The sequence below is a fragment of the Cetorhinus maximus genome, chromosome 15 (assembly GCF_964194155.1).
Source record: "Cetorhinus maximus chromosome 15, sCetMax3.hap1.1, whole genome shotgun sequence".
NCBI classification, from domain to species: domain Eukaryota; kingdom Metazoa; phylum Chordata; class Chondrichthyes; order Lamniformes; family Cetorhinidae; genus Cetorhinus; species Cetorhinus maximus.
The window spans coordinates 105962245-105988518 of NC_135893.1; the positions used below are offsets into that span (position 1 = coordinate 105962245).

The window sequence follows — 26274 nt, forward strand, 5'->3', positions numbered from 1 at the left end:
TTGAAGAATGAACCTGAACTCTCTGCTCCTGTGTACAGACTTTATAAAGCATCTGCAGCCAATAGCCTTTTCAGAAACTGCATTCTTTCATCTTCCTTTCGTCCAAGTGCCACAACTTTAGATATATTATGAAGTTGTGTTTGCTCACACAGCAATTCCTTTAAGTGGATCATATCTGTTGCGATACAGAAGCTGCACCTTATCAGTAGTCTGCACTTGCAGAGCTGTGAATCCTGCAGGAAAACTAACGACCTGATTTTCAATAATCTGCATATTGGATTAAAGATAGATTAACGCAATGCTGAACACTCTTCAAACAGGGAAACACTAAGATCAGAATTTTTATAATATGAAGAAATGAAAATAGCTATTTACAATTAAATTGAAAGTGAAACATCAAATAATTCAGCAAATGTTATTCATACAATTTCAATGTTTATTTGCCTATCTTGAGAATGTTCTGGATATTAATATTTTTTGCCTTGACAAATTCCAATTTCTTTTCATCAAACTCCAATTCCATTTTTATTGTTTCATTGTCAGTTGATGTTGAATGATAATGTACCTCAAACGCAGAACACTTCTTCAAATCCTAGACTCAAGAGCATAGGGTACATACAACCATCAGCTTGCAAGCTATTAGGGCCTTCTAGCCGTTCTCACCTCATCTCATCTCATCTCAATTGGAGGAGATGGTGGTATAGTGGCCTAGACTACAAGATGGTGATTTAGAAGCTCAGGCTAATGCTCTGGGGCCATGGGTTCAAATCCCACCATAGCTGTGGGTGGAATTTAAATTCAATGAATAAATCTGGACGCGAAAGCCAGTCTCAGTAATGGTGACCATGATATCTATTACTGATTGTTGTAAAACCCATCCGGGTCACTAATGTCCTTTGGGGAAGGAAATCTGCTGTCCTTACCTGGTCTGGCCTACATGTGACTCCAGACCCACAGCAATGTATTGATTCTTAACTGATCTCTGAAATAGCCTAGCAAGCCACTCAGTTCAAGGGCAATTAGGGATGGGCAACGAATGCTGGCCTTGACAGTGATGCCCATGTCCCACGAAAGAATAAAGGAAAGAAAATTCTCATCTCACCATTCTGGAGATATTATCAAGGAGATAAAGGTATGTGGAGCTGAGGGAGAATGTTGGTCCATCCAGTCCATCAATCCATTGAAGCCAACATTCAGGACCAAAACGTTAGGTGGCAAAAAGAGGGAGTGCTGCAGGAGGGGGTGTTAGCTCATATGGGATTTAAACAGATTATAACATGTCAGCCGGATTTGCAGCATTGAACTCTGATGTCGAGAGTGCGAAGGTAATGAGCACAATGCAAACTGGAAGGTAAATATCCATCATATAACTGATGAGAAAATCCTGAGACTAGGGTTGACAACTATTGCAAAACATTACATGCACTATATCACCAATTATGAGAACACACATTCATTTGATCAAGGCCAAGTACCTATCATGATTAGCTACTGATGAAGGTCCACACCTCCAACCAGCAGAGCCACCATTCTATTGGATATTTAAATAAATTGATCGATCCTGAACTTCAAGTAAGGTGCCTCACTTGAAAGGAACATGGATCAGAGAATCTGGCCAAAATAGTTGCAGGTTTATCATTGACCCATGCACCCTGTAAGCGCAGTAATCTACTGTGAGCATATAGGATTGCTGAATTCAGCCTAATGTGCATATCCATGCTGTGCCCTAAGAGATGATGACAACACATTCTTACATTTTACAGTGAATTGCACTACTCATGATGCTGATTGTGAGGAAATGTCGAGCTTGGTGTCCATCTAATAAAAGTTCAAACTCAAACTGGATAAATCTATTCTTGGTTCATTCCATGTGACATTAAATGCATGGGTCCACTGGACATGGTCAAGACAATGGGCCCCTGCTGTAGTGCTGAAGACCTGCACACCTAAACTATCCATCTCAGTTGCCAGGTGCAGCCAGGACATTGGAATCTACCCCAATAATGAGAAAAAGGTGCCAGGTGCATCCTATTCACAAAAAAAAACAGAACAAATCTAACTCGGCCAATACTGGCCAAAATTCTAAAGAGCTAACAGTAATGTGAATGGGAGGAGCAATCAACAATCCCATTAAGTGACATCTGTTCATTAATAACCTGCTGACCAGTGTTCGGTTTAGTTTCCGCCAGACTGCCTATCTCCAGATCACAACCCAATCTTTATGCAAACAGGGACACAAGTGATGAACACCGGGGGAGAGGTGAGAGGAGCTGTTGTTAATATCAAGGCAGCATTTAACCAACAGGGTGGCCAACTGTCCCAGATTTTCTCTCTCCACAGAGATGGTGCCAGACCTGCTGAGTTTTTCCAACACTTTCTGTTTTTAATGTCATGACTCTCGATTCCTTTGTCTTCATAATTGGGCCAATTCTCACTTGGTTCACGATTGACCCTTTACCTCAAATTTTCAGTGGCAACTTGGAGTCCTCAGCACTTCTATAAGTATCCATGATTTTTTTCAAACGTTAATCCATTTCGTTGACTAGTCTTTCTCCAGCCCGATCTTATACCGTAGACTCTCTTGTCTTTAGTTAGGCAAACCATAAGCTTACAACGCACATGATTTAGTGGAATGTTTATCCAGCCCTGTCTACTCATGCAGAATGACTGATGTAGTAATCATATTCTGTTGTGTAAAATAATACTCCTGTTTCAGTGGACAAACTGCCAATAATAAATAAAACAAACAGAAAGATCAAAGCTACTGATTTTTCATCAGGACCACTGATCTGGACAGATGCCCAGCTGAAGGGCTGGAAGCTGGGTATCTATTCCCTGTTCCTAAGGCAATTCATTGCTCAGGTATAACAGTCTGTCCTTATAAATATTATTGGATCCAATCCCAGGCATCACAACTGGCCAAAGTGCTCTGAAAAGCATTTTTTACATTAAAAAGTCAATTTTTAAAAATGCATTATTAGCCCACAAAAAGCAAATGTTTGTATAGACTCGGTGTTAGATTTCCATCAATTTTGAGACAAATTTAGAATGTTAAATGAAGTAAGATGAAGTCACTACCTCAAATCTGCTGCCAAAACACAGCACCTGGATCTCCTTCTTAGAAAATCACCTTTGAGACCCGCCAGTTGCTCCATCTCATATAAAAGGGGTCAGGGAATGTGGATAATATCCTTGGCTCCATTACTCCAACTTTCTTCCCAAACCATCGCTGATACTTCCTGCCATAAACGGAAAAGCAGACAGACTATGTTCTAGAAAATATAGAATGGACTGGTGGGAATTGACAGAAACAAGAACCCTTCAGCAATGAGGACACACGGAGGTGGCCATCCACACAAACTACAAAGAGCATTTGTTTCTGCTGTGTAAGGGTGTTCGGGCAGATCAAGGGTTAATGTGGGACTGGGGAAACGGTACCGCCCCTGGTAGGATTGGATTGGATATAGTTATGGGTTAACAATAAGCGGTTTGTGGTCAACCATACAAGCCCCCAGAACTCTCAGTGAGACACTAAACAACCTTACAACAGTTTCCAAGACAGCGTACCAACAATTCTTCTTCTTAAGGGAAATCCCACAATGGAACAAGCTGCCAAAGGAAATAGTCACAGTCCCATCACTGGTAATCTTCAAGACCCATCTTTAGACCATCTCCAAGTATAAGTTTTTCATTATCATGACCACCATATCAATGAGTCATGTCTGATTCAGCTGGTGCTAACCACATTCATAAATGTTGGTGGAATACGGATGTTAGTCTACGATGCCAACACAGGCAAGGCAGAAGCAGAAGCAGATTTTAAGCGATAGTTGGGGTGTCAGGAAGTTATTCCTGAGAACGACACCACAATGAGGAAACCATTTTGAGCACTGATACTGACGGTTGGTGTTAGTTTGTCTGTATATCAATCTAGCTGATGATTTGGAAATTCGGTCAGGACTTTTTAAGCTTTGTATTGGAGACCTTGGATCTCCAAATTGGGAATCCCTCAATTCTTATGCAACAGCCAAGGAGGCATCACTGAAAATGTGACATCCCTATGTGTTAATGCCCAATTACACTGGTCTACAGTTTGTTTGCAGTTTGTGCCTCAGGCTGTGCTTCCTCCAAAGAGATGATGTTGACTGGTGGCTGAAGACCTGCAGCCCAGGTCCACCAGGAAAGCAGCACTTTCTCCAGCAGTGAAGTTTACAATTACCCTGAATTTGTCTGTGATTGTATCCTTCCAGGCAGCAGCAGGTGACCTGCACCACATCAGTCAGGAAGCTGCTCACCATTGCATCAAGGTGGTCACTAAGGACAGAGTGCGTTTTATCTGTCCCAATGGAAGAAAACAAACAAAGAGATGGAGCTATTCAGATCGACAGACTGACAGGGTTCACACAGGTGCAAGGAAAAATAGATGAAACTTATTTACCATCCAAAGCCCCATTGTCACCACACCCACCCCCCGCCCTCCACACTCCTGTCTCTTCCCCCCCACCACCCCATACCCGCACCGCAGCTACCTTTTTACACTTTTGCACCCTCAATTTTATGAATAGGAAAGATTTCATTGTATCAATGTCTGGTTAGTGTATGAGTACAATCACAGTATTGTGCATCAATAACCAGGAAGCTGCCAGTCTGACATCATCCGGACCTCCAAAAAGTGAAAGCAGATGGAGAAATGAACTTAATTCTTTTTTAGTTTCATTTATTTTACAGAGCAGCATATTCATCAAAAGAAATGCCAATGATTCCAATCGACCCCTCAAAACTACTTAAGAAAGAAACACAGCAGAACACAGCAGGTGCTGGGAATCGGAAATAAAACAGAAAGTTCTGGAAATCCTCAGCAGGTCTGTCAGCAGCTGTGGATAGAGAAAGAGTGTTAACATTGAGTTGTATATGACTCTGCTTCAGAAATTCTGAGTTATGAATTTGTGCTGGCAGACCTGCCGAGTATTACCAGCACTTTCTGTTTTTATTACTAAAGAAAGAACTTTTTTTGTTCGTATTGTGTCTTTGTGCCTTTTCAACCTCAGGACGTCCCAAAGCACTTTGCCGCTAATGAAGTTCATCACTGTTATAGACTAGCCATATTGGACCAACAGCAACCAGAGGTTACTGTGTCCACACAGCTGGCACAATCCATGCTTCTTCGAAGGAAGAGCAGCTATACGTGGATAAGTTGAGGAGGAAAGAAAGTTGCAGCAAATTAAGTTTACTGCATCATGCTGATATAAACGTTTCTACTCTGTCCCTTTACATTTTTTCATGTCATACATGCGTAATATATAAATTAGTTAACCAACTCAGAGAGGCTTAAACATTGGTTTGTGCCAGCCTTCAGGCATGTGCAGGGTGCAGGGAATAATTCCTACACCGGAGTGGGTGGACCAGCGTCACACCCAGCGATGGGCATCATGTGCCTGAGATCGTTGAGTTGCAGACACTTGCTGGGTGGTCTCCAGGCTGCTCACTGGAGAAGTGGTTTGAAATTTTGACCCACTGCCTAATCTGCAATGAGGAAGAAAGGTTCCAAACACGCCCTGTAGTGATGGTCTTGCTATGGAACCAGTATTTTTATAAAAATGTGCCTTTTGGGTGGCTGCCTCCTTTAAACCTATGACACTTGGGCCATGTTTTCTGGAGCAGGCTTCATGCAGCTAGGCAACCCAATTTTACATCGAGGGCCTCAAGCAGTTTTAAGGTCCCCTATTTTCATATTCTAAGGATGTTTGTTTTTCAGCCTTTGTCAGTGAAATGGGAGGGACACCTTCCACTCTGTAGTGAGCATGCCTGTCATTTTAGTTGACATCTATACTGAAAATGAGTGAAGCACCATCAAGTTCGTGGCCCACATGACACTCCTACCATGTTAAATGCTCATGTTCATGTAGATTGTCTCATTCAGTTTCAAGGTACTGTTGCTAAGCATAAAAATGGATAAAATAAGGAGAAATAGCATGGAATTGAACTTGGTCCAGTCCTTCATGAGTTAAAGGAAAGGAAAATCAAAACAGCCAGACCGCACACCACTGAAATCCTAACCTGGTTTATCCATCTGAATAATTTAACTCCATTTTTAATAAAAGCTTTTTCATTAGGTCACTGCTTCAATAATGTTACTACTCTTTCATTTACTGGATGCAGTAAGTAGCTCCCATTTCATGGCAGAGTTTGCAGCTCACTGGATATTGGTTTACTTCGCGATCATTTCCATTAGCCTGTAAAAGCACTGTGGTATTTTTCAGTAAATGGTGAAATTAGATTTATTTCCTGAGAAATAAGACCAGATATTGGCAGAAACACAAAACCAGCTCTGTGACAGCGGTGAAAGGATATCTCCAAGATATGTAACAGAGGTTTGCTGACACTCCTCCGGGGGTTTTAGACTACGCACCAGTCTAACCTTCAAGAATTTTCTGTTTGCCGTGTCTGCCGGAGTCGGCAGGCACAGGCCACAGGAAAGTTACAGAAATAGATCAGGAGTTTTTAGCTTATCAGAAGAAATCATCTATTGGGGTTCACCTGTGTGATTGCCCTCATGGTGAGATGTTACCTTTTAACAGGGCTGCCCTGTGAAGGTGTGTTGAGTGGACACCAATATTTTACCTTACGGGGAAAGGAAAAATGGGAATGGGATTTAACCTTTGCCACTTGGAGGGGAGTAATGTTGAGAAGATACCCAGTAACTCCTAAGCCCCAAGCAAGCTTAAGCATTAGGTAAAATCTTTCTGTAGCCAGAGTGAAACCATGCAAAGAATTTTTTAGTTCATTAGATATCTGTTGATACCGTTAAAGGGAAGCTGGATTGTTATCTGTTGAAAGGAAGTATTAAATGTTATAGAGATCTTAGTAAAACTATAAAACCGATCTAACCTCTGAGGTGGGTTTCTTGTGGTGAGATGGAGGTAGGAGCCGGACACTTAGAAGTTCAAATTTTCTGTACGTCCTGCAGTTTCTAACTACAGGACATCTTTTCTGTCGCCTCGCTGCCTGACAGCCTGTCTGCTTGACAGGGTGGCTGCCTGTCAGCTCGCTGCCTGACAGCCTGTCTGCTTGACAGGGTGGCTGCCTGTCAGCTCGCTGCCTGACAGCCTGTCTGCTTGACAGGGTGGCTGCCTGTTGGCCTGTTGGGTGGGAAACCTGCTGCACAAATCTGCAGCCAACTAGAGGTGGGGAGGGAGAGGGGGGTAGCTGGGAGAGAACACTGGGTGGGGTGGTGTTGGAGGGAGCAACAGAGAAGTGGACGGTGGTAGAGGGGGCTGGGCTCCGATCACTGGAGGGGAAGCAGACAAATGTTGGGGATGGGTACAGAGGGAAGCTTGTTGGCCATGGAGGAAACACCCTTCTTCCTCCTGACCCACAGGCAGTTCTGTCAAGCCTTTTACCTTATATATTCAGCCCTTCTCGCCTCCTTTTACCTCCCAGGTTTCCCAAAGCCAAGCAAACCTGGCCTACAATGGTTAAAAACAGAATCACTGTTAAAATGAAGGCACCAGGACCTCCCTTCAAATGGTTTCAGCGGCAGACCAACTTTCCGTGGTTCCACCAACATCCCACTTCACCACAGGCCTGAGGCTGGTTGGGTTCCTGTTCCACATTTCCAGCTTTATAAGCTCCCACCCTAAGCAAACCCGTTTGTTTTGGTTAAGATTAGCCACAATGTAGTTTTCAGATGGGGGAGGGAAAGTTTCTTAAATTGCGGGGATAATGTGTATACGTGGGGAAGGACACAGTAGGCCCAGTGAAAGATCAACTGCTGCCCTTCACTCCCTCCAAACCTTCCTGTGTTCTTAGTATCTTTGCAGGATTGCTGAAAACAGCTCCGATGCTGAGGTTTTTGAGTTTTTAGCATTTAGTATTACCTGGTGCTGGTCGGCTACACAGCAGCTTCTAGATTGTCGACACGTCCTTCAGACTGAGACATCCTGAAGATGAGAAGAAAACAGAAAAACGTAAGAAAACGACTTTAAATCACACCAGATTCCCCATGGCACTGTTCGTGGTAAAACAGATGATATTCTGCTTTATGAGGAAGGAACATTGTCCCCTCGGCAATACACAGCTTATTACCCTGCTGGTACATTGCAGCTGTGTGGAACCTACCTAGCCTAGCGCTTTCAGACCACAGGACTAATTGCTGTATAGAAATATTAGGAATATAGGGTAGAAGTTAATGCCCTCCCTCAAGATGAGTTTCAAGGCATGGGGCATTTAACTGGACGTGAGGGTATCGAGTAGGGACCCCACTGACTCCCTGTCTCCACTCCGAATAAATCCATAACAAGAAGACTCATCGATGGCCTTCTCACCCGCCACCAATTGAGACCCACTGAAGGTCCTCATCCCACCACCACTGGTATTCAGTCAGCGACGGGAGGGGTAGGTCACTGGGGAAGCCGGAAAGCAAACCTGGCTGGGGCTGCTTGAGGGCTCTCAGGGTGGGGAGGGGCCCCTTGTTTAAAGACACTCAGTACCTGATCAAGACACCCAGCATTGGGAAGGGGGGAGAGGGACCTTCTGGGAGCCACCCACCCCCACTTGCTGCTGACTCCCCCTCACCCTGTGACCACGTCCTGCTCTCACCCGCCTGTGGCCTGGGTCCCTTGACGATCCTGAGGCTCTCCATGGATGCATTACTGGCGGCTGCCACCAGCCCCCCTGATTGGCCAGCAGCTCTCTCCGGGTTGGGATTTCTGACCCTGGGTTTCTTGATCCTGGGGAAGATCTGCCACTGTCCATTTAAGTGACTGAGGGACGCTTAATATGGCGGGCTTTCTCCAAAGGAGCCGATGCAGGTTTAAACTAGAATGGCAGGGGGATGGGAACCTGAGCAGGGAGACAGAGGAGGGGGGAAACAAGGATAGAAACGAAGGACAGAAAAGTAAGAAGCAAAAGTGAAAAAAACAAGGGCAAAAAAAAAATGGGGTCATAGTGCAAAATAAAGTTATTTAACAGGGTTAAAAAGACAAGTCTAAAGGCATCGAATCTTAATGCATGGAGCATTCGCAACAGGGTAGACAAATTAACAGCGCAAATAGATATAAACAGTTGCAGGGTGCAGGGTGAGCAAGGATGGGAACTGAACATCCAGACGCATTCAATATTTAGGAAGGACAGACAAATAGGACAAGGATAGGGTCACACTGTTAGTAAAGGAGGAAATCAATGCAATAGTGAGGAAGGATATTGGCTTAGGAAATCATGATGTAGAATCTGTTTGGGTGGAGGTAAGAAACACCAAGGGGATTTCAAGAAAGCATTTGATAAGGTCCCACATAAGAGGCTAGTGGGCAAAATTAAAGCACATGGGATCGGGGGTAATATGGTTGACAGGCAGGAAACAGAGAGTAGGAATAAATGGGCCTTTTTCCCGATGGTAGGCAGTGACTAGTGGTGTACCGCAGGGATCAGTGCTTGGGCCCCAGCTATTCATAGAAACAGAAACATAGAAACTAGGAGCAGGAGTAGGCCATTCGGCCCTTCGAGCCTGCTCCGCCATTCATTATGATCATGGCTGATCATCCAACTCAATAGCCTGCTCCCGCTTTCTCCCCATATCCTTTGATCCCTTTTGCCCCAAGAGCTATATCTAACTCCTTCTTGAAAACATACAATGTTTTGGTCTCAACTACTTTCTGTGGTAACGAATTCCACAAGCTCACTACTCTCTGGGTGAAGAAATTTCTCCTCATCTCAGTCCTAAATGGTCTACCCCGTATCCTCAGACTGTGACCCCTGGTTCTGGACTCCCCCACCATCGGGAACATCCTTCCTGCATCTACCCTGTCTAGTCCTGTTAGAATTTTATAGGTTTCTATGAGATCCCCCTCATTCTTCTGAACTCCAGCGAATATAATCCTAATTGACTCAATCTCTCCTCATATGTCAGTCCCGCCATCCCAGAAATCAGTCGGGTAAACCTTTGCTGCACTCCCTCTATAGCAAGTACATCCTTCCTCAGATAAGGAGACCAAAACTGACACAATATTCCAGGTGTGGTCACACCAAGGCCCTGTACAATTGCAGCAAGACATCCCTGCTCCTGTACTCGAATCCTCTGGCTATGAAGGCCAACATACCATTTGCCTTCTTTACCGCCTGCTGCACCTGCATGCTTACCTTCAGCGACTGGTGTACAAGGACACCCAGGTCTCGTTACACATTCCTCTCTCTCAATTTATAGCCATTCAGATAATAATCTGCCTTCCTGTTTTTGCTACCAATATATAATGATATATATAAATGACTTGGATGAGGAAACCAAATGCAATATTTCCAAGTTTGTTGATTACACAAAACTGGGCGGGATTGTGAGTTGTGAGGAGGATGAAAGGAGACTTCAGGGTGATTTAGACAAGTTGTGTGTGTGGGCAAACACATGGTTGACACAGTATAATGTGGATAAATGTGAAGTTATACAAACAGAAAAGCAGAGTATTATTTAAATGGTGATATAGTGGGGAATGTGGATGTACAAAGGGATCTGCATGTCCTTGTACACCAGCCAATGAAAGTAAATAGGCAGGTGCAGCAAGCAATTAGGAAGGCAAATGGCATGTTGGCCTTCATTGCAAGAGGATTTAAGAGTTCAGAAGTAGGGATGCCTTACTGTAGTTATACAGGGCCTTGGTGAGACCACACCTGGAGTATTGTGGGCAGTTTTGGTCTCCCTACCTGAGAAAGGATATACTTGCCATAGAGGGAGTGCAGTGAAGGTTCACTAGGCTGATACCGGGAATGGCAGGACTGTCGTATGAGGAGAGATTGGTTCGACTGGGCCTGTATTTACTAGAGTTTAGAAGAATGAGAGGGGATCTGATTGAAACATATAAAATTCTAACAGGGCCAGACAGGCTGGATTCAGGGAGGGTGTTTCCCCTGGCTGGGGAGTCTAGAACCAGGGGCCACAGTCTCAGGATACAGGGCAGGCCATTTAGGACTGAGATGAGGAAAAATTTCTTCACTCAGAGGGTGGTCAACCTGTGGAATTCTCTCCCACAGAAGCTGTGGAGGCCGGGTCACTGAGTATATTCAAGAATGAAATGGATAAATTTTTGGATATTAGGGGCATCAAGGGGTATGGAGAGAAAGTGGGAGTCCTCCGAGTCCCTACTTCTGCCTGCTGTGGATCAGACAGTGCGATGTGCTCACCAGATTGTGATCCCGAGGCTACTCTAAAACCAGGTCACACCAACGTATGTCTCTGCACTGGTGGAGGGTGTGGGTGAGCGCTGTGGTGGGACTTCAAGGAGGGTTTCAACAGATTCTCCTCCCAAGGTGTCTTTGGGGTTTACGTCGAGGACCTGGGTCATGGACCCCCTCGGCTTCCCAAACGTGGCTGTGAAAGCAAGGCGAGATAATTAGTGCATTGCAGGTGACTGTGGAATAGGAGAGCTCACAGCATGGTTGTCTAATGGATATTGCACAGTGGGATCCACTTGGTAGAGCACTGCTGACCTCACCGTCAGCGCAGGACCGGTCCATATTGTCGCCAGCCAGCTGGATGACTCTGTGTTCAAACCCTGTTAAGGCCTTGGTGTCAGGCATTCCTCCACCAGTCTGCAAGCTCTCCCTGTTGTTGTGTGCCAGCTTCTCCTGTGTGAATACAGATGGAGAGAGTGCAAGAAGGACACCTGCTTGGCCAGATGATAAGCATGCCTGGCATGTGTGGGTGGTGAGTGGTGCCATGGATGGGATGAGGACATGATCCGCAGGGCAGAGGAAGGTGTGTGTTTGAGAGTGAATGGTGGTGTCCCTTGAACTTGCAGTGAGTGAGGGCTCTGCGGATGTGTAATAGGTTTGTCAGTGTGTGCTTTGAGAGTGATGAGATGAGTGACTTACCCTGGCAGAACGGAGGAGATCATTCACCCTCTTTCAGCACTGGGTGGCTGTCCTCTTTTGCAGGACATTGGCACTGATCACCACTGCCACCGCCTCCCATGCTGGATTGGTGACCTTGCTTGCTGGTCTTCGCCCAGAGCTGGAGTGGAGGACTTCATGGTGGGTTTCCACTGTGTCCAATAGGCACTTGAGGGAGGCGTTGCTAAATTTGGGGTCAGCACGTTTCCTTCCTTTGGCAGCCATGACTTTCCAGCAGCTTCGGATGCCTTAGAGAGAGAGAGAGCTCTGTGCAAGGGCACCGAGATTAAATACGGCGCCCAGATTATAGAGCTGAGGTGATGGCAGAGCAGGTGAATCAGAGGTCATCCCGCCAGTGTCCCAGCGTGTTTCCCGGGAATACATTATTAAGGAGGTGGGACCTGCCTGGAATGGGGCAATATGGCGCGAAAAGTCATTATTGCAACCAGCAGGTAAAATGTTCTTTTTCCCGCCTGTTACCGCACTTAGCGCTTATCTAGGACGGTTCCAACCAGTGAATTAAATATTTTTGGACTGGCTTCAGCAAATATAATTGGTGTTTTATTAACTCCTCCAGGTAGGTGAATAAACAACTGTGTTTGCATCACATACCGCAATTGCATAAATAGAGAAATCCCTGCCTGTTTACATAAAAATATATAAAATGGGCACACTGTCTGTTCCGTTTACAGTGCAGGCCAAGAAATACAAAATATTGAACTGATTTGCATCTCTCCTTCTTTACAAAATATCTCAATGAAACACTTAATGTTATGAAATGTTGTCTTTAGATAAACAAGTTTAAATTCAGGACCTGTTTTCAGTCTGCCAAATTGAATAATGATCACACCCTTCCAGAATTTGTCACTTAATGTTTTCTCCATTGCTTTAACTTCTCTCATAAACGTGAAAAGGAAATGCAGCTGTTATATCCAGCTTGAAGATATTAGGCGATATAACAATTACATAGCAACACTTTAAAGTTGCAATGTTTTATTCATTACACATGCAACACCCAGTGTTTGTGGTGATGTGATTTACTGGCCCTGTCTGTGATTTAAAACAGGGAGGTAGTGGGATCGAAGTCAAGAGGCAGGGCGTTGTGTAACACAGCACTTTTTTATTTTCCCATCTGACTGTGGTGAAGACTTCCATTCTTTCATTCAGAGCTCCCGTGGGAAACAGGTATATTCGTGTCTGAAGATTGGGCAGAAGAAAGGAAATTAAAATCCCTGAGGCCCTTTTTGTTCTCTGTACCCCCAACTGCTGCCAGTTCCCACTCTTGCCCACTGACCATGAGTAGCACTTGTTGGGAACTGGCCACTTCCAGTAACAATTAAAGCCATCTTAAGCTGCAGTCTGGGAAAGCTGGTTGGAGCTTTGGGAGATATTTTTATGACAGCTGCTTGTGGGTATTGAGCCTTAAAGCCTTTAATATGTTATATATTTTCTGCTGTAGATTGTGAACATATTTTGTCTCATGCTTTTTGGTCCTGCTTCTTGTTATTCCTTATACTAATAGTCACACCTACAAGATGTGTTATACAGCCTTCACATTCAGCTGTCCGGCCCCTAGGTAGCAGTGATCATAATAGGATTGAATTTTAATTCAGTTTGAGAGGGAAGAGTGGGTCTAAGACTAGTATTTTAAATTTAAATAAGGACAATTATGAGGGCGTAAAAACAGAGCCAGCGAAAGTGAACTGGCAATTTAGGTTAAGGGGTAGGTCAATAGAGTGGCAGAGGAAGATGGTTGTGGTTGTTGGAGGTCAGTCATCTCAGCTCCAGGACATCACTGCAGGAGTTCCTCAGGGTAGTGTCCTCAGCCCAACCATCTTCAGCTGCTTCATCTATGACCTTCTTTTGTGTTTTTGGTTATCAGGTTCGCTGTGTACAGTGAACGCGAGATGCACTCTTGATATTAACACATTAGTTAATGCTTGAAACAATACAGGCAGAGAGACCGATTAACTGAACAAACACTGGTTGTTTATTGGAACTAAGAACAGAGCACGAACACCATGTGTGCTTCTTCAATCACCTCCAGCTCTCGACTTTCAGTTACCCAGAAGCATGCACTGTGTAGCGATTGGTCAACACAGTCACATGGTCAAATAACTACATTCTCTTAAATGTACATTGCACTCCACTTTACCACACCTTCCTTCCATGGTAAGGTTAGAAGTGGGGATGTTCACTGATGATTGCAAAATTTTCAGCACCATTCATGATTCCTCAGATACGGAAGCAGTCCATGTCGAAATGCAGCAAGACCTGGACAATATCCAGGCTTGGGCTGACAAGTGGCAAGTAATATTCTCGTCACACAAGTGCCAGGCAATGACCATCTCCAACAAAAATGAATCTACCCATTGCCCTTGACATTCAATGGCATTACCATCACTGAATCCCCCACTATCAACATCCTAGGGGGGGCTACCATTGACCAGAAACTGAACTGGACTATTCATATAAATACTGTGGCTGCAAGAGCAGGTCAGAGGCTAGGAATCCTGCGATGAGTAACTCACCTCCTGACTCCCCAAAGCCTGTCCACTATCTACAGGGCACAAGTCAGGAGTGTGATGGAATACTCCCTACTTGCCTGGATGAGTGCAGCTCCCACAACATTCAAGAAGCTTGACACCATCCAGGACAAAGCAGCCCGCTTGATTGGCACCACATCCACAAACATTCACTCCCTCCACCACTGACGCACAGTAGCAGCAGTGTGTACCATCTACAAGATGCACTGCAGGGATTCACCGAGGCTCCTTAGACAGCACCTTCCAAACCCATGACTACTACCATCTAGCAGGACAAGGGCAGCAGGTAGATGGGAACACCACCACCTGGAAGTTCCCCTCCAAACCACACACTACCCTGACTTGGAAATATAGCGCCGTTCCTTCACTGTCGCTGGGTCAAAATCCTGGAACTCCCTCCCTAACAGCGCTGTGGGTGTACCTACACCACATTAACTGCAGCGGTTCAAGAAGGCAGCTCATCACCACCTTCTCAAGGGCAACTAGGGATGGGCGATAAATACTGGCCTAGCCAGTGACACCCGCATCCCATGAATGAAAAAGAAAATGAGACTACAGAGGGATATGGATAGATTACGTGAGTGGGCAAAGATCTGGCAAATGGAGTATACTGTGGGAAAATATGTAATTGTCCATTTTGGCAGGAAAAATAAGAAAATAAGCATATTATCTAAATGGTGAGAGACTGCAGAGCTCTGAGATTCAGAGGGATCTGGGTGTCCTAGTGCATGAATCACAAAAGGTGAGTATGCAGGTTACAGCAGGTAATTAGGAAAGCTAATAGAATGTTATCATTTATTGTGAGGGGAATTGATCACAAAAGTAGGGAGGTTGTGCTTCAGTTAAACAGGGCATTGGTGAGACCACATCTGGGGTACTGTGTACGGTATTGGTCTCCTTACTTAAGGACGGATGTAAATTTATTGGAAGCAGTTCAGAGAACATTTACTAGATGAGTACCTGGAATGGGCGGGTTGTCTTATGAGGAAAGGTTGGACAGGTTAAGCTTGTATCCACTGGAGTTTCAAAGAGTAAGAGGTGACTTGATTGAAACAAAAAAGACCCTGAGGGTTCTGACAGGGTGAATGTGGAGAGGATGTTTCCTCTTGTGGGCGAATCTAGAACTCGGGGTCACAGTTTAAAAATAAGGGGTCACTCATTTAAGACAGAGATGAGGCAAAACTTTTTCTCTCAGGAGCCTATGGCACTCTCTTCCTCAAAAGGCAATGGAAACAGAAAACAGAGTCTTTGAATGTTTTTAAGGTGGAGGTAAACAGATTCTTGATTAACAAGGGGGTGAAAGATTATTGGGGATAGGCAGGAAAGTGGGGTTGAGGCTTCATTCAGATCAGCCATGATCTTATTGAATGGCACAGCCAGCTAGAGGGGCCGAGTGGCCTACTCCTGCTCCTAATTCACATGTCTGTACGTTCGTATTACTGGGGAGGAACATTTTCCAACTAATATGGCACAAGCCAAGAGACCAATTAAGGACATAAAGCTAGTTTGCAACATAGTAATGAGGCCGGGGCTTCAAAATGGACCAAGCCACCCGCCAGCATTAAAAGATTTGCCTTTTTCTCTTCACCTGGAATTAAAATCTAGCCCCAACAAGTCTAGGCATACACTGTATACTCTGTGAATGTCCAGTCTAGGTATTCTGGAAATTACAGCTGACTGCCGTGTTGACAGTGATATTGAGACCTACAGATTCAAGATTCTATGTTACTTCTCATTAAAGCTCAGGTCTCCAATGATAAAACGTTTCGAACACTTTTCAAAAAAACGCATGGATGCGTTTTACCATTTCCTTGTAATTTTTCTCATGAGGCTGAATCACAGCTGTTCATCCAGATTAAAAATGTGGCTCTGGTGGGAGTTCAAAGGTACAGCTGAGAGGTTAGATCAGGAGCAGGATATGCCTGGTCACAATCTCAGGTGGCAACTTCTGTCTGTCTTTGAAAAAGGCGGCACATCTGCCCCCGCCAAAAGTTATGTCTGAGGGGCAGGACTGGGACAGGGACACCAGGAATCAGTGCTTCTGACAGTATAAGCACGTTGCTGAGATGCTCGTGTATATTGCAGTTACCTACTCGCTCCATTCAATGACTCTACACGCTTCACGGGGAGCTACAATGGGAGACAGCAATGGGACCTAACTTAGTGTAAATGCTCAGCTCATGGCGTGCAGGTCTTTGCCCCTTATATTTCACAATTTGTTCATTAACAGGTGTGGGTGTCGCTGACTAGGCCAGCATTTATTGCCCAACTCTATTGGCCCTTGAGAAGTTGGTGGTGAGCTGCCTTCTTGAACCGCTGAAATGTGGTGTAGGCACACCCACAGTGCTGTTAGGAAGGAAGTTCCAGGATTTTGATCCAGTGACAGTTGTAAAGGAAATATCTTTTTTTTTTCCTTAATATTACTGTGGGACGCTGAAGCTGGCTTACAGGGACTGTGTGAATGTATATTTTTGTGTGTGTATGTGTGTATGTGTGTGTGTGTGTCTAGTTTAAACTGAAGACAGTCAGACTGCAAGGTTTGAATCATCAAAAGGGATTAGGTGTAAAACAGGCATTTGAAATGGAGATGGGTAATCTAGAATGAAGTCTCAGCAGATACTGTGTGAATGGAATTTGCATTTTTAGTTAATTTGAGAGGTTGTTTGATTTTCAAAGAGACCTGATAAGATGTTTACAACTGGCAAGACAAGTGAGGCAAAGTTATTAAGTTTATTTTTCCAGAGGGTATAATTATGAAATGAAAGATGTTTATAATCTGGGAAAAGTAACTTCCAAATACAGGGTGAAATAATGGGATTTACAGATCACAAGGGAGGAAATGTATTTAGAGAAAGATGGAAAGCTGTGTGTGGAGTGGCCGTGTGAGATCTTGAATGGTGCTCTGCGTGAAACAGACCTGTGGAAAAGTCTCTAGCCACCCTGGAGAAGTTTGCTGTTTCAGTAACCAAGGTTGTGTTAAGAGCCTTTGGAGGCCTATTATCAAGTGAGAGGGAGATAGAAGCTGTGAAATACCAACGTTATGGCAACAGTGGGTCCTTGTGGTAATATTGCTGGATGTTTTATAGATTAGGAATCTATTTGGACTGTCACCTGGAAGGGGTGTGTATTCGGAAGTCTAGTTAAGTAGAAATCTTGTGAGAACTGTTATAAAATTAAATGTAACTGTGTAACTGTAATCGTGTGTGTTTAAGATTTTTCTTTTTTGTTAATAAATGTTTTAATTTAATCTTTAAAATTTCAAAAGGTGGTAGTGGACTCATTACTTCTGACTTCAGTGCACAAGTCTTATTGTAATAAATACAAATTGCAAAATTGTTGTGGTAGTGTAGCCAAGTATCCTTTGGGATTTGGTCAGCCTGGCAAATACCACCCGTCATATCATAACACAGTGAAGGAACAGCAACATAGTTCTAAGTCAGGGTGATGAGTGGCTTGGAGAGGAACTTGCAAGTGGTGGTGTTCCCATGCATCTGTTACCCTTGTCTTTTTAGGTGGTCACAGGTTTGAAAGGTGCTGTCTAAGGGGCCTTGGTGAGTTTGTGCAGTGCATCTTGTAGATGGTACACACACTGCTGTTACTGTGCGTCAGTGGTGGAGGGAGTGAATGTCTGTGGATGTGGTGCCAATCAAGCGGGGCTGCTTTGTCCTGGACGGTGTCAAGCTTCTTGAGGGGTGTGGAAGCTGCACTCATCCAGACAAGTGGAGAATATTCCATCAATTGTGCCTTGTAGATGGTGGACAGGCTTTGGGGAGTCAGGAGGTGAGTTACTCGCCACAGAATTCCCAGCCTCTGACCTGCTCTTTATTCTGTTCCAGATCCTAGTTCCAGAAGGCAGTCCCTATAGTAGGAGAAAGAGTGAAATGGTGCCTAAAGGATTTTTGAAAATATGATGAAAAATCTTCATTGGTTCTTTTTATTTTGTTGGCAGGTTTTACTGACTGCTAATTCTGGATTATTTATTTTCATATTTTCTCAGTAATTATTTGCCACCTTTAACTTTGTTTATTTACAGTGTTGCCACTGTTGCGATACAGGCTCTCTTCATTTAATTCCAGTGATATTTCAGCCTACATTTGAATTCAACAGCGCATCTACCAGTTCCCTGGGCTTCTTGAAACTCTTCATTGAAACCAAGGAAGAACACAATGGCAATTCACAAGGCTTATTAAAAGTCAGTCAAATGCAGCAGTGCTCTGAGTAAATACTCAGTGCTTTCGATTGCTTTCTTACCAGCACTCTGAAAGGGTTTGGTGAGAGTAGTTATGGTGAGAGGTTAGTTTGGAGGTATCAGGATGTGTGGCACCTTGGCTGCCTTAGATTGGAATTTGGATTAAGAGCAAGATGAACCTTAGTAGCAAGAACGGTGTGCTGTGGAGAGCGCTGCAGGTGGTGAGCAGAGAGGGATGGAGCACACAGAAGGTGTGTGTGCAGGATACACAAACAGGGGCTCAATTTTCTTGATCTCTCGGAAGACCAACGCTGCCACCTCAGGCGGTGGAAAACATCTTCATTCTCCTAGAAGAAGATCTGCTCCCTGTTGGACCTGTTGATCACGTTTTACCAGCGGCTGCAAAAATCACCACTGCCCCTCAACCTGGCTGTGCTGGAGACATATTAAGGATTTCCCAGTTGTCTGCACATAAATCTGACTGATGGCCTGTTTTAAGGGCTGGTAATTATGTCAACTTTGACATCACCGTGGGCAATTAGAATGAGTGGGTGTCGGGGTTTGCATCTCTGACTGGCTCCCCACAGATGCAGGGCGGCAGCGATCGTACACGCAAGTGGCAATGGCACACACCCAAATCAACCAGGACTATTTGTCAATGATGAGGAGGTTCTATTCCACCAATGAGCAGCTGGTTTGCAACCACAAGAAAAGGTTTATGTAAATGTGTGCCAGATGCCTGGGGAGCTACCATCTTGCTTTCATCCTCCAGTAGCCCAAGCCCCCTAACCCTGTGGACCTACAAGCAGACTCCAGACTTTCTGACGAGCACCTCAAATGCACTGCCAGTGTCACAAGTACCTGTCACATTGGCTTGATAATCAAGGGACCTCTCCCTGACCCAACAAACTCTGGAGGGGTCAGCAGCAGAGACCCTGGGCAGATGCACCCCAGTACTTTTTCTGGACTGCAACCCCATCCGTGCATTTTTGGGGCCCACCTACGTTTATCCTCAATATATTTTTGGCGGATTTTTGCCTGGATAAAATTGCAACACTCGACATTGTCAGAGTTTGCCCATTATCGGACTCTCAACGCATCACTAATGTACAGGCTCCTGAACATTGAAAAGTTGGCAAGGCTCCCTTCTACTGCAGAGTACTTCATGAAATTCCAAAACATTTGAAGGGTATTTTCAGCATGATATGGTAGCACAGCTGCATTCAGCCCTGCATGCAAAAGGAGGCACACAATTTGACAGGAAAGCATCTCTTCCACAGGTGGGTGATCCATGTCATCCAATCACAATCCAGGTGATGAAGGTCAGAATTAGCCCCTGTGTTTCTAGGACAGGGACCAAAGCTTTAGCCCTGTGCCTGGTTGCAGCCCCAACTGTGGCACACCAATTCTCAGCTCACCACCTTTGATGAAAAAAATATTATGTGACAGGCCCTAGCATACTTACAACCTTAGGCTATGGAATTGGGGTCAATGTTTCCTGATACATATTGTACCAGATATGAGTTATTTATATTTGAGAAGGCAAAGCTATTTCTCTCTAGGCAAGGTGCACACACGATAAAAAAATGGAGCTAATCCCACTGAATAGTATTTCAATAGCAAATGGAATTTAATCTAAGTTAACTATCAGAGATGAGTTTATCACAAGCATAAACTTGCTGCCAACACTTTGGCAGCAGATGAGGTTGGTACTTGCTGTACTATGACTTGGCAGTATGAGTGTTCTATATTGTAGTGATAGCTCTTGGTTTTCCCCCTTAAATGCATCAAGGACTGAGTGTCTGACTGAATCCACAACTATGTATTTGAGAGCCCACTGACAATTATCAGGACAGATTGCAAGAAATTTGAATGAAGTATCTCTGTTCTGCGGTGAAGTGTTGAGCTTTACCAGGGTGGATAGGAAGTTTAAACTAGGAGAGGTTCTGCACAGAAGGCTGTGAAAGCAAGACAAAAAAAAACTCAAATTCAGTAACATGGTGACCTTAATCCTTCAAACAGATTATCAAGTCATAATCACATGGCGGCTTGTGGGGCTTTCCTGTGGGAAAATTGTCCACTGTTGCCTCAATTGCAACATTGACAAGATGTCAGGAAAAATCATGTCACAATGTCCTGGGGTCATGAAAGGTACTAAATAAATGCAAGACTTTTATCCTTTTATTTGGGATTACTAATGTACTAAATAATGTCCACTCTGCATGCTTGTTGTACATACACAGCATGCCCATGCTAGCGCACTTACCACACGGCACACACCCAGGTCAAACCAGAAGTGGATTGGATGCCATTTTTAGGTCTACAGGCTGTCATAGTGCCAACACCACCAGTGCCATCGAGCAGAGTTTCGTGGCCTCTCTTTGCTGCCTATTGATCGTCAGCTTGGTTTTGAGGTCCAGAACTAGATTCCAACCACCATATCCATAATGTTTTATCTTGGCTCATTGGGTAACCTCCACTGTTTGCTTAGTAAATATTTCCAGACACCTTTTTATGAAACTGTCTGCTCTGAGGATCCCTGCAGACAGTTAAACTATGATTTAATTTTGCAAACTTGGTTTCATTACAGAATCGTCGACGGTATTTACCTATTTTAAAAGTTCTTGTTTGCACAACTCAGACGAATATGATTTGCAACGGTGCTTTTTAAGGAAATATTTTGAAGGACTTGCAGGATCTGCTTCAGAAAGAAGGATAACGAAGGATCAGTTTGAGAAGCGTTGCGGAGAACCTCAAGCCATGACTTGCCTTCTTTTTTTTTGTAAAAATATACTTTATTCATAAATTATCTTCAATCACATTCAAAACCATTTCAAAAACAACATTACAAGGGCACGAGCAGACTGTCAAAGTCATTTGGCAGAATGCCTCATCGCCAGAACTTTCCAACAAGCACCAAGACGTAGCTTGGCTGGTGGTGAGAAAGGCCCTCCCCGTCAGATCCTTCCTACACGCCAGGAGGCTCACCCCCTCTGCACGTTGCCCTCGAGGTGGCTGTGGTGGGGAAGAGACCGTTGTTCACCTCCTTGTGGATTGTGCCTTTGCAAAGAAAGTCTGGAGAGAGATGCAGTGGTTGCTGTCGAGGTTCATCCCGAGCAGTTCTGTGACACAGGACTCTGTGCTCTACGGGCTGTTCCCAGGGACATACACCGAGACAAACATCAACTGCAGCTGGAGGATCATCAACTCGGTGAAAGAGGCGCTTTGGTCTGCCCGAAACTTGTTGGTCTTCCAGCACAAAGAGTTGTCCCTGACCGATTGTTGCGGACTGGCACAATCCAAAGTCCAGGACTACGTGCTGAGGGACGCACTAAAGCTTGGGGCAGCTGCCGCAAAGGCGCAATGGGGAAGGGTCGCTGTCTAAGACCTTTCTACCACAGCGCACCGAGAGACTGGGAACTGTTTAGAGCCCCTCGGGCTGTACAGATCAAAATGAAAGGCTGTAAATGACTGTAATATTGTTTGTACTGATGCACCTGGTGATACATTTTGTAAAAGTTTAACCTGGATGTACCCTTGTAGCCATGACTTGCCTTCTTCTGGACTGTATATATCCTGCCAAGAATTCCCTGTTTTTCCTGTGGTTACTCACCAGGGAGTCACCTGAATCCTGCCCATTGTTAAAGTCCTGGTGGCCAGTTGGTGAAAGATGCAACGAGAGCCAATCATTACTCAGTTTAGATGTATTCACAGAATGAACCATTACCTCCTAACTTAACCCTCCCCCAGTGTCAGTAGGCGTCTCTTTATATGTGCTCAAATGTCAAACCACTCAGTGCCCTCCAATTGCATATAGTTATCCACAATAAATATACAATCAACACCCATAGATAGAGCACCTTATTCAGTATATGTGCCTCAATTTATTTGTAGCTTTATTTATCCTGAGCTGTAAACTTTTTAGATTACAACAAAACTTAATTGAAAAGATACTGAAACACTAGATTACTTGACAAGAGAGGTTGATGGCATAAATGTTATATTTTGGACATAATTAGCATCCCAATCAGCAGTTGCACCCAAAACAGAAGCCCTATCCCCCCAAAAAATTACTGGATTATCACTTTTTCTCCCCAACGGCATTAGTTTTTTTGTCTCTGAACCCATTAGAAGTCCTATAATTCTGATGGTGCTTTGTTTTTAATTCAGTGGAGAATAAGTCTGAGAAAAGTTGACGTAAATGAGATTCAGTGACATCCAGCTAATGGAATTGTCTGCTTGGCTTGGCTGAGTTTTTAATTACTGACTAATCTCATCAATATGGTGAATGAGTGGCAATTAGAAAAATTTCTTTAGCTGACAGCGACAACACTGGCAATAACGTACGGCTCATTGGTTGACTTCCGTTTCCATCTCTGTATCACTATGATATGTAACCTTGGCCATGTTGTTATTGGACAGATGCACTTAGAACATTGTTTATTTGTTAGAGCGGGTAGAAACCTAAAAAGGATAGAACAGGGTGCTTTCTCAATTGGGAGAAGTTAGAAACAGTGGAGGTCCAAAGAGAGAACTGAGGGCCTAGTTACACATCATTAAAGCATCCTAAATAGTTACAGAAAATAATCAAAAAAGCTAATGGAATGCCGACTTTTCTATCAGGAGGACTAGAACATGAAGGGCCAGAAGTCATGCATCAGCTGTACAGAATTCTGGCCAAACCATACCTGGAGTTACTGTGAGCAGTTCTGGGCATCACACCTTAGGAAGGATATATTGACCTAGGAGGGAGTGCCGCGTAGATTTACCAGAATGATACCTGACTGCCATGATTAAATTCTGAGGAGGGATTACACAAACTACTTCCTGCAATTTAGAAAGTTAAAGGGTAGATTGGGAGAAACTATCTCGGCTAGTTTTTTTAAAATTCATTCATGGGATGTGGGCGTCACTGGCCAGGCCAGCATTTATTGCCCATCCCTAATTGCCCTTATTCAGAGGGCATTTAAGAGCCAACCACATTGCTGTGGGCCTGGAGTCCCATGTAGGCCAGACCAGGTGAGGACAGCAGATTTCCTTCCCTAAAGGGACATTAGTGAACCAGGTGGGTTTTTAACAACTATTGGCAATGGTTTCATGGTCATCTTCAGACTTTTTAATTCCGGATTTTTATTGGATTCAAATTCCACTATCTGCCGTGGTGGGATTCGAATCCCAGTCCATTACACTGTGTCTCTGGGTTATTAGTCTGGTGACATGGTCAATAATGAGAGTCAGGACTTGTGGGAGTGAAGTTAAGAAATATTTCTCCACAGAAAGGGTGGCAGAAGTTTGAAACATCTTTCACAAATGGCAACTGATGTTAAATCAATTGTTCATTTAAAACTGAGATTGATATATTTTTGTTAGCCTATCGAGGGAAATGGGGCAAAAGCAACGGGTGAGATGGAGTTAGGTTGCAGATCAGCATTAATCTCATGGATTGGCAGAACAGGCTCAAGGTGTTAAATGACCTCGTCCTGCTCCCCTCTGAGAAACTACTTCCTCCGATAAGTGGATCAGTAACCAGAGTTCATAGATTTAAAATAATTGGCAAAAGCACCAGAGGGGGAGTGAGAAAAAGTTCTTCACACAGAAGGGACGTTAAGATCTGGAGCGCTAATTGAAAAGGTGGCAGGGTCAGATTTTAAAAGGCAGTTGGGCATGTGCACGAAGAGAACTAAATTGTCGGGTTACAGGGAGAAAGCTGGCTGTGGGATTAACTTGGATTATTCTTTCAAAGATCAAGCACATTGACAGGCAGAATAGCCTCTTTCCATCTGACTCTAACCTCAGGGCCTGAATTTTACACTCCCCCGCTGAGGGGTCAGAGTGTAAGATTTCTCAGAGGGGCTCCCACCCCCACCCACCCCCACCTCTCTACAATTTTACACTGGGATGGGCGAGACCTGAGGTGGGCACCTGCCCTTGCCCCAGTTGAGGCCCTTAAGCAGCCAATTATTGACACTTAAGGGCCGCTTCCCGCTCAGCCTCAATTTTTAAGCTGGCGGGAGGAGCTCCTGGATGGGGGGGGGAAAGCCCAAAAATAATCGGGTTCAGGCCTCGGCTGTGAAGGGGAAGAGGGCGCCTCCATCAGAAGCTTCCCTTTAACTTCAGGCTATGGTTAGGGTTAGGGTCTTAACGTCCCCTTATGTCCAGTAGCCTCAGGACCCTCCTCCCCCCACCCCCCCAACCACCCCCCCACCCTTGCCTCTCCCTTGACACCCCCAAACCCCCACCCCCAGGCCTCCCTTATCCTCCTCGCCCTGAGACCACCAAAACCTATCTGTTCCTGCTATCCCGGGACTGAGACTCTGGGGAGTGCGTGCAGTCCCAGTCCTGGCCACTGCGCCTTCTGGCGCTGCAGGGACTAGCGAGCTGCCAGCCAATCAGATCGGCCGGCAGTTCGGCTAAGGCAGGGCTTCCTCCCGGGTGAGGGTGGGGGGTGGTCCTGTCTCTGGCTAATTAATGCTCACCGGAGCGTGGAATGGCTGCGGGGCAGACAGTGCTAGCAGGGATGTGTTCCCCGCCGACTTCTGTATTGTGGAAAGGGAAACCCCGGCACCCTTAAAGTGTTGGCCAAAGTGTTTTACGCAATAAGCGGCTATGAAACTTCCTTCATTTTCAGCGGTGATGACACTGGTGAAATCCAAATCAGACTTTTACCCTTCTACTGAAAACAGTGCAATGGTTAAGTATCCTAACGTGTAACACCAGCCTCAGTACTTAGGACTAATGCTGCTGCTTGAGAGCAAATATTACTTTTAAAATTCATAAATTTGTTAATACTAAAGCTTGGGAATAAAGTCAAACTAATCATTATGTGGTATTAAATGAACAGAAAAGTTGAAATTCCACTGAAATCAAACTCGAGAGGATAAAATAATAAACAGAACTGATGGCCAAAAGCTATGTGGCATTTGGAACCCAGTAACTGTATTAACACACTATTATATACTTCGATTTTGGGTAGATTTTGTGCTCAGGGCTAGCGATGCCATTGTTAGGGAACGGAATAATGTTTTTGTTTCAGCAAGAGTCTTACAATCATATCATGGAAAAATCAATATCCTATTAACCTATGTGACAGAACACACTTCCTTCCATTATGTTCACTGTACACATGAAAGTGAGAGGTGTTGGAGAACTTACACATCACAAAAGAATTCTTCAGAAATGATTTGCCTAATTTTAAATAAAATTGTCTAATGTTGATACTGAGGAGCTACCCCTTTCTTTAGAATGATCCTCCTAAATGGAGTTGGTGTATTTGGTGACCACTTTGGTGCCTTCAGAGATGGCGTGTTTGGCCAGTTCCCCAGGCAGCAAGAGGCGGACGGCGCTCTGGATCTCCCTGGCTGAGTCGGTGCGGGCGTTTGTGGTGGTGAATGAGGTGCAAAGCCTCGGAGGCGACGCGTTTGAAAATGTCGACAATGAAGGAATTCATAACACTCACGGCCTTGGATGAGATCCTGGTGGAAGGGTGGGCCTGGGTCAGCCCCCTTGTATGCACAAGTCCCTCTACGAAGGGACAGTGACCTTGACACAATCCCTGTCTTAATAAATAAAATAAATCAACCCCAAATGATGGAAGTCTGAAATAAAAATGCAGAGCAGGTCAGTGAACAGCTACAAAGGAAAGTAAGGCAAACATTTCAGGTTTTA

General features: G+C 44.5%; 1 long non-coding RNA gene across 2 annotated transcripts in view; it reads right to left on the reverse strand.

The window, feature by feature from the left end:
- Nucleotides 1-343: 343 nt before the first annotated feature.
- Nucleotides 344-26274, reverse strand: part of LOC144691090 (uncharacterized) — a 40873-nt gene continuing 14942 nt past the window's right edge. Inside the window, exons 3-4 of one of the 2 annotated variants that reach the window (XR_013579037.1) lie at nt 7878-7940; nt 344-2929 (exon numbers count right to left, since the gene is read on the reverse strand). This is a non-coding gene — a long non-coding RNA (uncharacterized LOC144691090). Of the gene's footprint in view, nt 2930-7084; nt 7941-26274 lie in introns of those variants that run through there. The other variant, XR_013579036.1, reaches the window with a different exon arrangement.